The 12,755-nt window shown below is 44.5% G+C and overlaps 1 long non-coding RNA gene across 1 annotated transcript in view; it reads left to right on the top strand.

Moving 5' to 3' along the window:
- The window catches only part of LOC106003205, a 13,586-nt gene extending 1,086 nt beyond the window's left edge, over positions 1–12,500 (top strand). The window contains exons 2-4 of the long non-coding RNA XR_001175986.1: positions 10,107–10,250; positions 10,349–10,491; positions 12,275–12,500. This is a non-coding gene — a long non-coding RNA (uncharacterized LOC106003205). The remainder of the gene's footprint in view (positions 1–10,106; positions 10,251–10,348; positions 10,492–12,274) is intronic.
- The last annotated feature ends 255 nt before the right edge of the window (positions 12,501–12,755 follow it).

Below are 12,755 nucleotides of genomic sequence, written 5' to 3'. Positions count from 1 at the left end.
GGGGGGGGGAACGGGACACGGAGCCACCACCACAGGGGTACAAGGACCGCATTCCCCATGTGCTGTTTCCACAGCTCCTATAGGTTGACATTTCTGATCTGAAGTACGGTTTTATCTGTTCATTTAGTGCTGGTACTGAGGCTTTTTCTTCTCAAGGCTTGCACCACTCCAGCCACACCTCCACTTACAGCTTTTCATCGGTTAATTCGAGATGCGAGTCTCATAGGCTTTTCAAAGCCCAGGCTGGTTTCAAACATCAGTCCTCACGTCTCAGCTTCCTGAGCAGCCAGGATTATAGACATGAGCCACGGGCGCCCAGCTTGACGTATGATATTTGAAAGTAAACACATCTTATGCACATAGATGGATCCTGACATATACCCAGCTCAGAGGGCTGTGCCCCCCACCCCAACAATTGCTTGGGTGCTTTGATTGGTTTGAGTCTAAATGTTAGACTTTCTGCCAACCTCATTTTATACTATTTTCTCTCAACCAGTATGTACTGAGAGACTTGTGAGTTCTGAGCTCATTGTAGGTAGCAAAGACACAAGCATAATCCTTTCCCCCTTCCTTGGGGCTAAGGGTCAGTAACCCATCCCAGGGCAGTGTAACTGTGCACAGCCTTGATGCACTGACACAGGCCTGAGGCCTGGGTGCATCCTTAGGGGCATCCAGTCAAATCCTCTCTCAGGCTTGGGCACTTGGACCGCGGATGCAGTTCTGAAGTTGGGATGTTAGAAGCTTACCAGTAAAGAGTGTGCTGTGGGTTTGGATCACTTTTTCCACAGCCCTGGGGATGATTCTGATTACCCCCCAGGGAGTTCTGTCTGGTTCACAGGAAAATTCCAGTCCTGGTGATTTTTGGAGTGTGACAGCTGCTGACTAAAAGAAACCTTGGGTATGGGGCAGAGGTGTGGGTGACTGTCTGGGCTCCATGCAATAGCTACAGCTGAATCTGGGTGGGGAGATGCTAGGCTGAAGGGTAAGGTTATACTTTCACTTGGCTTGTTGCTCAGATCTGGTGCTCTCCTACTTGAGCCACACCTCCAGCCCTACTTTTTGCTGGTTATTTTAGAGATGATATCTTATGGACTTTGATTCCCAGGCTGGCTTTGAACCAAAATCCTCCATTTTAGCTGCCTGCGTAGCTAGGATTAGAGGCATGAGCCACTGGCCTTTTCCACTTCAGACAATTTCAACAGTTTTTATTATTCTGTTATCATCCATATGAAATGCTTCGACTATATTTATTCTCTTGATTCTTTTTTTTTTAAATACAAAAAGGCCAGAAATGAGCTGCTGCCATTTTTATCAGAGAAGTTTAAATTTTCAGCTGCCAAAGCAAAGATGACTTCCACCTTTTCCATCTGGCCTTTGAGCGCCCCCTGCCTCTCTGTAAGAAGACAGTGGATTTTTCCAGCAAAATCAGGATTCTGAGTGAGTTCTTTATACCTGCCTGAACAGTTAGGAGAGAAAAGACAAAGAAGCTGTAAGCCTGATCATCAGAAAGAAGAAAGGTGTGTGAGTGTGTGTTGGGGAGGGGACAAATGCTACCCCTGGAAGGATTAATCCCACAGCTGGCTTCTTGTCCCCTAGCAGCCAGCAGTTTCCTGTAGCCCTCTCTCCAGTACCCTTTTGGGTCATCTCTTGGCTTCCTTCTTTGCTGCTGGGCTTGTGGCTGCCCCAGTGGCCTGAGATGCTGCCAGGCCACTGCAGCTCTGTGGGGAGCCACATGAATAGTTTCTGTTCCAAAACAATTCTGTAAGCCAAGAAAGTGTCTGCGCAGATAAAGCACGCAGTCAGGCTTGCACGGGGCTCCCAGCTGGGTCTTGTGTGCCATCTGAGAGGCTGGCACTGTGTCCAGAGCACTGAACGGTGTGGCTGTCCTCACAGCCAGCCTTCACGGTGTACTTGATCTTGACCTGTTTCTCAAGATCATAGTCAGCTGCAAACACAGGCTTTGCAACCATGATTGAAATGGTAACATCCATTGCAAAGTGCTGACTTCAGGCATTGCCCCTGCTTCTTCCCTCCTCCCTGGCTCAGGAGCAGCCTGGCTGAGTGAGAAATAGCAAGTAGAACTTTTCCCATCAGCTCTCTCCTGCTTGGTTCTTTTCCTCTGCCACAGCCAGCTCAGTCAGACTCTTTTCCTCTTTTTTTTTTTTTGGTCAGTCATGAGGCTTGAATTCTGGGCCTGGGCGCTATCCCTCAGCTTTACAGATCAAGGCTAGCACACTACCACTTGAGCCACAGTGCTACTTCCAGTTTTCTGATGGTTTATTGGAGATAAGAGTCTCATGAACTTTCCTGCCCAGGCTGGCTTTGAACCATAATCCTCAGATCTCAGCCTCCTGAGTAGTTAGGATTATAGTTGTAAGCCACCAGTGCCTGGCTTTTTTTTTTTTTTTATATGCATGCCAATACTGAACTCAGGGCCTTGTGCTCTTAAACTGTATTTTTTTTGTCTTTTCTTTCTTGGTACTAGGGATCGAACCCAGGACGTTGCACTTGCTAGGCAAGCGCTTTGCCACTGAGCTACATCCCAGCCCACGGCCTTGTGCTCTTGATTAGCTTTTTTCATTCATGGTGGGTGCTCTACCACTTGAACCACTTCTCTACTTCTAGATATTTTTTGCTGGCTAATTGGAGATAAGAGTTTTGCAGATTTGTCTACCCAAGCTGGCTTTAAACCAAGATCCTTGGCTCTCAGCCCTCTGAGTAGTTAGGATAACAGGCGTGAGCAAATGGCATCTGGTTGCACCCCTTTTTTAAATCTGGCCTTCTACATTCACAGCCTCCAGGAAGCATTCCTTGACTGTCTTATGATTGCCTCCCTTTTGAGCCTCTGAGCAGCTTGGAACTGGCGGTCTGCCACGGGTCACACTTGAGCCTGGGCTGTGTTACTTCTCTCTGCCTATATTCTTTGTCATCTTGGCTCCCAGGAGACAGAGATTATGCTGTTTATTTGTGGCAATCATGGCAGTGACTCTACAAGAAGCATTTGGCTAAATCTTTTGGATAATGTTGTTCTCCCTTAAGGCTGGTCCCTGAAGGAGGTCTTGGGCTATCAGTTACCTCTGTCAGGAGCACTATCATTCCAACCATCACCCCTCCATTCTGTCATAGAGGTTATGGAACTGTTTCACCTCTCTCTCTTCCTCTCTCCCTCCACCTCCCTCTTCCTCCCCCTTCCTTTTTTTTTTTTTTTGAGGTAGGGTCTCTATATGCAGTTCAGGCTGGCCTAGAACTCACAGTGTTACTGGGATTACAGGCATGGATCATCATATCTGGCCACATTCATTATGTTCAGTTGCTCTTTACCAGCGCCCTGAAAAAAATAGATGGACAAGTGCTATAATGTTTTCTCCATGTATGAATGTCTTGAGGCTCAGAAAGGTCAAACCACTGGCCAAGGGTTGCACGGTTGACTTTTTTTATTTCTCAGCTTCACGGAGGGTAGGAAATCCAGTGTTCTTCTTTAGAGGAGTTATTCACCTACATCCTAAAAGGACATGGTGAATGGAGAGCTGATTCAGTGTTGCACAGAATTATGATGAATTGCCAAGAAATAGCTGCAGTAAAATGAGAGGAAGCAGTCTATTTGGGGGACTCTGTTCCTTGACTTATGCTCTGTCCTCAACCTGAGAATTTCTTCCTCAGTCTCCAGAACTTCAGGTTGTGTTGCAAGTAGAATTTTCTAGACATTTCTGTGTGTGTTCCAACATCAGGGCACAAATGGAAATTTTTTGCTTTCAAATAGGCTGTTTGTGGCTGGGTGCCAGTGATTCATGCCTGTAATCCTAGCTACTCAGGAGGTTGAGATCTGAGGATCACTGTTCAAAGACTTATATCCAGTTAACCATCAAAAAGCTGGAAGTGGAGCTGTGGCTCACGTGTTAGAGCATTAGCCTTGAGCACAAAAGCTTAGGCACAGCACCCAGGCCCAGAGTTCAAGCCCCACGACCAACAACAACAAAAAATAAATAAAATAAAATATTTTTTCTTTTGCATTTGCTGTTTTGCCTACCAACACTACTCTCTGTATAGCAGGGAGACAAGCAGCCTTGCAATCATATTCTCTTGCTCTCCCCAGAGCATGTCCAGTATCCAAGTACAAGGGAGTCCACCTCCCTGCAGCTTCTAGAGATCATCCTTGCTCACCTGTCTCAGTGAGTCACCTGGATGTTTTTATACCCAGATCTTTGGTCCATAATCTCCTGTACATAGCCCTTCACATACATCTATAATCCAAAAGTCATATAAACCAAGGTCAGCTAGGTGACTCTTCTCTCCCCCGTAGACTTCTGGTGGAATGGCACTGACATCCTGCTATGCCCTAGATAGCCCAGCTCTTCTCTTGTGCAGTGTACATTCTGAACCCTTCAGGCCTTGGCATATACTTTCCTCCCTCTGGAGAGCCCTCTGTGGCCGAGGCTTACATTCTAACCAAATACGCCACGTACTTTCTTAGAACCACAGGGCCAGGAGTAGAAATGACGTGCGTTCCTGCATATGTACAGGAGGTGGGTGTTGACCTTCCAGGATGAAATTCTGGAGGACTGGTGTAAGTTCTCCACAGTTTCCCCTTTCCCCTGTACCTGTGGTAATGAACACCAGGGATGGAATGAGGAACCACGGCTGGTAACACTCTGGCTTTCCTCAGTCAGGACATTCAGGGAGGGACCTGGCTATTACTGAACTTGAATTAGCATAAGAGGACTAAATCTTGATGTTAACTATTGTTACCAGAGTATGACCTGATTGACCTAGCCTGACTACAGTCTCATTTTTCTGCCAGTTAAAAACCCATCCCTCATGAGAAGTAATACCTTCCCTTTACATTTTCATGGCATGAGACACATGTATGGTCAGTGATATGATCAGTTACGTACATGCAGGGTTAGTGACATAGAATGATTGAGAGTACAAATTCCACAGCTGGGCATGGTGGTGCATGCCTGTAATTCCAGTACTCCGAAGGCCGAAGTAGGAGGATCTCAAGATCTAGACAAGTCTGAGATACATATTGAGATCCTATCTCCCCTCTCCTCCAAAAACCCCACAAAACTAAACAAGTATAAATTTCAGAGCCAAACAACTGTGTTCACATCTCAGCTCTGACATTTATCAGCACCAGGACCTTCAGTGAGTTACTGAATCTCCCAGGACCTACCCGTAGCCGCCAGGGCAGGTGACAGGGCAGTTAGTTGTTAAACAGTACTCTGAAAAGCGTCAGCCTCTTGTTTTGTTAGATGGATTGGAGCAAAACCAGAGATGAGAGTCACAAAGTACTTTACTGAATATTATTGATTTACCATAATGGGAACAATTTAGCCATAGTCAAATGGAAGAGATGAAGAAGGCAAGGGGAGGGGACATACACACACTCTGTTACACACACACACACACACACACACACACACACTCTGTTACACACACTCTGTTACACACACACTGTTACACACACACAGTTACACACACACTGTTACACACACACACTCTGTTACACACACACATTCTTTTGAGTACACCCTCTTTGACTTCATCAGTATCCCAGCACGTTGATTTCCATCAGCTAGGGTTTTTATGGAGGAATCATTACACTGGAATGACTAATTAGGTTGCTGGTTATCAAGTCAATCTCTAGCACTTTACCCCTCCCCTCTCCTCTCCCTGAAGCTCAGGGATCACAATTGGAACTCTCAACTCTGTAACCATGCCTAGATCTTTCTGGTGAGCCCTCAGCCTGAAGGGAGGAGGGGCTCATCCTAGAGGCATCTCAGTGACATACAAAAGACGCTCTTAGAGTTATTGAGAGGCTAAGGGGTTTAGGAGCTGTGTATCAGGAATCAGGGACAAAGACCAAATGTTTACTTTTTGTTATATAACAATGCCTGAGACTGGTCTGTAATTTTTCCGTCTTGTAATATCCTATTTTTCTATCAAGATCATATTAGTCACATGAAAGGAGTCAGGAAGCAAAGTCTTGTTTTTCCTTCTCTGTGAGAGTTTGTGGAAGATTGGTGTTATTTTTTAAATATGTGGGGGATTGATGAGAGTATCTGGCTTCGTGTTTTCTTTCTGAGAGGTTCTTATGTAATAAATTCAACTTGTTTATTGGATAAGTAAGATTTTTTGGTTTTTTTCTCTCAGTGGATGTTGGAAAGTTGCGTTTCTCAAAGAGTTTGTCTGTGTCATCTGAGCTGGGTCAATTCTTTGGAGTAAGAGCAATAATTTTATCTTTTCCATGTCTGTAGGATCTTTAGTAATATCCCTTTCTAATATTGACAGTAATTTTTGTTGGCTGGTAGCAAGCTATCTATTTAAATCTAGTTAAACTCTGTGTATGGTGTGTGTGTGTGTGTGTGTGTGTGTGTGTGTGTATGTTCATGTTGGTATTGGGTCTTCAACTCACTCTTGGGCTTAGCTTTTTCCAGTCAAAGCTGGAATTCTACTACTTGAGCCACAGTGCTACCTATGGCATTTTGCTGATTAACTGGAGATAAGAATTTCGTTGTCTTACCAGGTTGGCTTCAAATCCTGATCTTCAGATCCCAACCTACTGAGTAGCTAGGTGTGAGCCACCAGCATTTGGCATTTAATTTAAACACTATTTTAAAAGAACTTTTGGCTTTGTTGGTTTTCTCTACAGTATATTTCTATTTTACTGCTTTATAATACTTATTATTTACTTCCTATTTTCCTTATTCTTTTCTGTTCTTTTGCTCTTAATGTAGAAGAATAAATCACTGATTTTTCAGACTTTCCATTTTTGTACCACATACATTTTAAGATTCTAAATTTCCCTCTGTGTTCTATATTAGCTTCATACATGGAGTTTTTATTCTATATCTTTTAACAATCACATTCAATTAAAATTATTTTATAATATTTATATGGATTACTTAGAAATATGTTTTTAAATTTCCAAGTATTGGAAATTATGTTTCTTATTTTTATTTTATTGTTTAGTTAGCATATATGAACAGTATGATGAAAGTTTCATCATGATGTAATTGTCTTTTTGTTATTTCTGGGCTAATTCTGTTTTGGTCAAATAACTTTTTCTTAATTCAGTGTCTTGAAATTTGCAGTCTTTTTACCCACTATATGAATACAATTATCACTTTATAGACACTCAAAAAGTAAATTGTAGGCGGGGAATGTGGCTTAGTGGTAGAGTGCCTAGCATGCATGAAGCTCTGGGTTCGATTCCTCAGTATCACATAAACAGAAAAAGCCAGAAAAGGGACTGTACTTGCCATGAGCAAAAGAAGCTCAGGGACAGTGTCCAGGCCCTGAGTTCAAGCCCCAAGACTGGCCAATAAAAAAAAGTAAATTGTGCTCTTGTGGGTACAGATTTTGACATATAATAACCAGGTCAGATTTGTATTGTGCCATTTATATTTCTATATCCATCCTGGTCTTTTAATCTTGTTCCATAAATTAAGAAAGATATACTATAAGCTTTCACTATGTTTGTGGATTTATCTTTTCATAGACTTGTTTGTATATTTATTTATTCCCTCAGCTCTTCAGCTCAAGGTGAACACTCTACCTCTTGAGCTACAGTGCCACTTCCGGTTTTCTGGTGGTTTATTGGAGATAAGTCTCATGGACTTTCCTGCCTGGGCTGACTTTGAACGATCCTCAGGTCTCAGCCTCCTGGGTAGCTAGGATGACAGGCGTGGATTACAACAGGCTAGGATGACAGGGTTTTGTATCCCATGAACACAGATGGCTCTGGAGCCTGTGCATGCACGTTACATGGCCTTCTTCCTCCAACCTCCTGGTCATCCCATCTGGGTTCTGGTTTCTTTCTTCTTGCCAAGGTGCCCACTTTAATCCAACTCATCTTTGTTCAGGCACACGGAGCCAGGGGCTCCCAGTCAGCTTCTGGCTGCCTTTGACAAGGATGGGGAGAGAAGAGGGGGAAGCCTTTCTCCATGACTCAGGTTAGCATCTCTTTCTGCATGTTGTTCCTGAGCAGAGCAGTCACAGCTGCCCTGGGCATGCAGCAGGACATCCTTCTGACTGTATCATTGGCCATCCAGTCATGCTTCAGCTCCCCGAGATCAGATACTGGAAGGCTCCTGGCAGTGATGACTGATCTAGCTGCCAAGCTACATCTTGAACCGTTTGGGAAGAAAGACTAAACCTTAAAAACTGTGCAGTTGCTGTTTACCAGGCATGACCCATAGTGTCTCATTCATCCTCACAATTCTGGGAAGACAACACAAGGCCCAGAGAAGCCATGCACATGTGTGGTCATTCGGCTAGGAAGTACTGAGGGCTGGGTCTAAGTCATGCTCTTTGCTCTAGAGCGAGCTGTGACTTCAGACCACACCTCTGCTGCTGGTGCCCTGTGACTCGGCTGTCCTACTTTTCCCTGGAAATGCAGCCCAGGCTGGACATCATAACTGTTATTGTCTTGCCAGCTCTTATTGTTGTGCTCTTCCTGATGGCTGCTGTTGGAGGACTGTGTCCCTAGTGGGGGCTTTGCCTTCATGAGGCCTAATCAATATGTCACTGTTTGTCTCTTCCCCCGACCCCCCCATCCTGGGGCTTGAACTCTGGGCTTGGACACTGTCTCTGAGCTCCTTTTGCTCAAGGTTAGCACTCTGCCACTTGAGCCACAGTGCCACTTCTGGCTTTTTCTGTGAGTAATTGGCAATAAAGAGTCTCACAGACTTTCCTACTTGGGCTAGCTTTGAACTGCGATCTTCAGATCTCAGCCACCTGAGTAGCTAGGATTATAGGTGTGAGCCACCAGCACCTGGCAATCTCTCTACCATTTTCTTACCCAGAAAGATGTTAATCACATTTCACCAGTGGGATGGATGCTACCCTATCTGTGACCTTCTGTGTACCAGCTCTGTGTTTTATTTTCACACATTCCCTCCTGGTGAGTGGCAGGGATGAAGGTGGAAGTTTGGCTCACAGTTTGACTCTGACACTCAGTTTCCAAGTCTAGCCAGCATCTTTGGACTCCAGGTCATTCCAGCCTAGGAGAGGACGTGAGGGACAGCAGCTGGCTCCGGGGATGGCTCCAGTCCTCTCCTTCCTTAGGGAGAGATTTTTTCATACTCTGCTGCCTCTCAGCCTGTGACCTGAGGCCTGCCATGCAGGCCCCACTGAGCCAGAATTGCTAGGCCACTGCTTACAAATAGTTATTATGCCTTAGGTGTAATGAAAACAGTTCTGTGATGGTTAATGTGATGTGTCAGCTTGACTGGAAAAAGGGATATCCAGAAAGCAGGCAGTATTTTATTCCTGAGTCTATCTGTGAGAGTATTTTTGGAAGATGTTTGGAGATCAGTAGACTGAGCATAAAGATCTGGCCTCACCAGTGTGGGTGGTCACCGTCCAATCAGTTGAGAGCAGACAGAACAGAAGATGGAGGTGAATTCTCTCTCTCTCTCTGGTACAGAGGTTTGAACTTGGGGCTTCACACTCAATAGGCAAGCAGTCTACCACTGAGCCACACCTTTAGCTCCTGAATTCTTTCTGAGATGGGGCACCAGCTCCATAAACCTTGGAGTTCAGAGTTCCTGGTCCTTGGGCCTTTGGACTCCTGGACTTGTAACCCCTTTCTCTGGTCCCACATGGACTAAGTACAACACATCTTTCCTGGTTCTCTAGCTTGCAGATGGCATATTGTGGAACTTCACAGCCTCCCCAATTGTGTGAACCAGTTCTGACAATAAATCCCTTCGATATAGCTCTCTACCCTGATAGTTTTATTTCTCTGGAGGATACTGATTTACAGATCTTCCCACTTTGCACCAGTGGGGGAAGTGCTCAGTCTCTATCCTATTTTGAACATCTCAGTTTGCAAATTTTTCAAACTTTGCATCATGAACTAGCATGCCTACACAAAGACACACATAAATGGTATGAAGTCTTAGGAAATGATACTGTGATTCACTTGGTTACCTATGCCTTAATTTATTTCAATCCACTAGAAAAGTACTTGTCCCTACCCACTAAGTGAGCTTCAGCACCCACTTGAACCATACCTTTTTCTTTTTGCTTTTGTTATTTTTTTCAGAACAGGATCTCACTGTAACATATTTGTTTTTTTTTTTTTTTTTTTGTCTTTTTAGTGGAAAAGACAAAGCAATCTGGAATGGTCTCTAGCACTTTCCACAAGAACTCTACTTAAGTTACACCAAGTATTTACATGTCTGCTGTGGGCTGAATCATGTCCTATTCATAGATGGAAATCCCAACTCCCAGCTGATTAAAATGTGAGTGAACATGGAAACTGGGCCTTTCAAAAACGCAATCAAGTTAAAACAAGACAGTGAGTGTGGATCCTAGTCCAATATGACTGGTGTCCTGATAGGAAGAAGAGCCCAGAAGACCCCACAGGTACACAGACCAAGAGGAGACCATGTGAGAAGACAGTAAGGTTGCCTGCTTGTGCCAAGGAGACAGTCCTCGAAAGAAACCAAACTGTTGACACCTTCATCTTGAACTTCTAACAATGTGAGAAAGTTTCCAATATTTAAGGTACCCAGTCTCTCGTTTTGTTACAGCAGTCTCTGCTAATGAATATAGTGCCTTTAGTCTGCATGTACCGTTCACTCTGCTTGGAACCCTCTCCACCTACTAACATTCAGGGAATCCCTAACTCAGCACACCTGGGACTGTGGGCACTGATCATGAGTGATCTCACCAACGCTTGCTTACCGTGTTTCATTCATACCCACATTGCAACCACTCCGAACAACCCATGTGTTTGTAAAGATAAGGTAGTGTCCCTTCCTCTTCGTCTTTGCTGTTAAGGCTCCCTGGGCTAGAGGCCCCATCTTACATTTCCAAGTTGATTATCATCTCTTCTGTTTTCAACATTCATCCCAAACATCCTTCTGCTTTAAAGCATTTCCTGAACTTATGCTGCTGTGACCCACCATTTCTACTGTGAACAGAGAGTTGTCATAGCAGTCTTGAGTTATGAGTTTGGCTGCTAGTTAGGAGCTTGGCTTTTGGGATGGCTCCTTGGGGTTGCTGTGAAAAGTGGCTTTGTGTCTAGGCCATGTAGTACAAGCCATGCAATACATGTTGAATACCTGCTTTCCTTCTGGTAGTCTGGAGTCATGATACATATTATTTAGAGTACCTATATTATTAGTCAGCCCCAATGGAAACTCTGGGTACTGAGTTTCTAACAAGCTCTTCAGATACACAATGTTTCACACTTGTCACAACTCCCTGCTGGAGGAATGGAATGTGTCCTTTGTAGTTCTATTGAGAGAACTCTTGGAAGATGCCACCTGGTAGTTTCCAGAGTGCCCCTTGTGCTTTTTCCCTTGCTAGTTTTGCTTTGTATCTTTTCACTGTGATAAATCACAGCCAAGAGGATAACTTTGTGCTGAGTGCTAGAGTTCTCCAAGCAAATCATGGAGTCTAGTGTGTCTTGGGGGACCCCTAACGCACCCTGCCACAGGCCTGCATATATAGATTTTTCTTGCTCAGAAAATTGGAACCATCCTTACTGAAATTCAGTCAGATCATTTCCAAGAAAGATCTAGAATGCCTTTTGAGAAGTGAGAATGCCTTTTGTGCAGGCCTATGCCCGAGTGATTGATTTCTTTACAGGAGCACTTACCAAAATAGCTACTGTTGAGTGTTTGTCAGACATTTGTGGTCATAAGCTTGAGAAACACCAGACTTAAACTTGTGAGTTCTATTATCCCAAGTCTCTTCAGAACAGCTGAATTTTCTGTTATTAACTTTGTTAAGAGGCAGCGGTTCAAATCCAAAATGTATTTGACCATCTCTCACTTTCCCCTCGGGAACACAACTGCACAATCCCATGGACGTGGGAGGTGGGTAGTATGGCAGGCATCTTAAAATAAGCATCAAGAACCAGATACTTGTAAGAAGTGGGGTGGGGGCCAAGAGGAGAAGGGAAGATGGGTGAAGAGAAGGGGGGATAAATGCTGTCACGAATCCAATGTAAACATCACAAAATTAAGAAGGGGCGGGTTGACTGATAATGTTGAAAGAGGTAACACTAATGAAGACACATTATATTCATAAACTTTTGCGAAATGGCAACTCCTTGTATAACTACTGAAAAAGAAAAATAAAACTGAACACACTCAAGTTCGAAAGAGGTAGGAAGTTAGCACTGGTGCTAAGTGGGTTTCTTGATTGGGTAGAAACCCAAGTAAGTATTCTGGCCACTTGACACACAGTCGTGACTTTTTTTTTTCTCCTTTTGTGAGAGATCTTGATTTACCTTCTTCACCCTTCTCTCCCGCAGGAGGGTATCGTGACCCACTTCTACACAGTGCCAACTGGCATCCTTCTTCCAAGTCCCTTTTCTACACATTCCTTTGCAATTCCTCCTCGTCTGACCCAAGTCACCGCCTGTCCGGTTCACAAATAATAAAGTGCATCATATATGTCTGTTACTTTCTTTCTGGCGCTGTTACAGAAGCTTGAACTCGGGGCCTGAGCGCTGTCGCTGAGCTTTTCTGCGCAAGGCTAGTGCTCTACCACTTGAGCCACAGTTCTACCTCCTGCCTTTCGGTAGTTATTGCAGATAAAGAGTCTCACCGACTGTCCTGTCTGGGCTGGCTTCGAACACCCATCCTCAGATCTCAGCCTTCCGAGCAGCTAGGATTACAGGCGTGAGCCACGGGCGCCTGGCTCGGTTCCCTTCGAGATGGGCCACTCGGTCTTCGCTTCACGAAAAGCGACGGGGCCTTGAGCGCTTGGACTGGCATCACCAGTCTCTCCCA

The sequence above is a fragment of the Dipodomys ordii genome, unplaced genomic scaffold, assembly GCF_000151885.1.
Source record: "Dipodomys ordii isolate 6190 unplaced genomic scaffold, Dord_2.0 Scaffold7, whole genome shotgun sequence".
In the NCBI taxonomy this organism is placed as follows: domain Eukaryota; kingdom Metazoa; phylum Chordata; class Mammalia; order Rodentia; family Heteromyidae; genus Dipodomys; species Dipodomys ordii.
The sequence above is the reverse complement of the archived record's forward strand: the minus strand, read 5'-3'. Positions and strand labels throughout refer to the sequence as shown.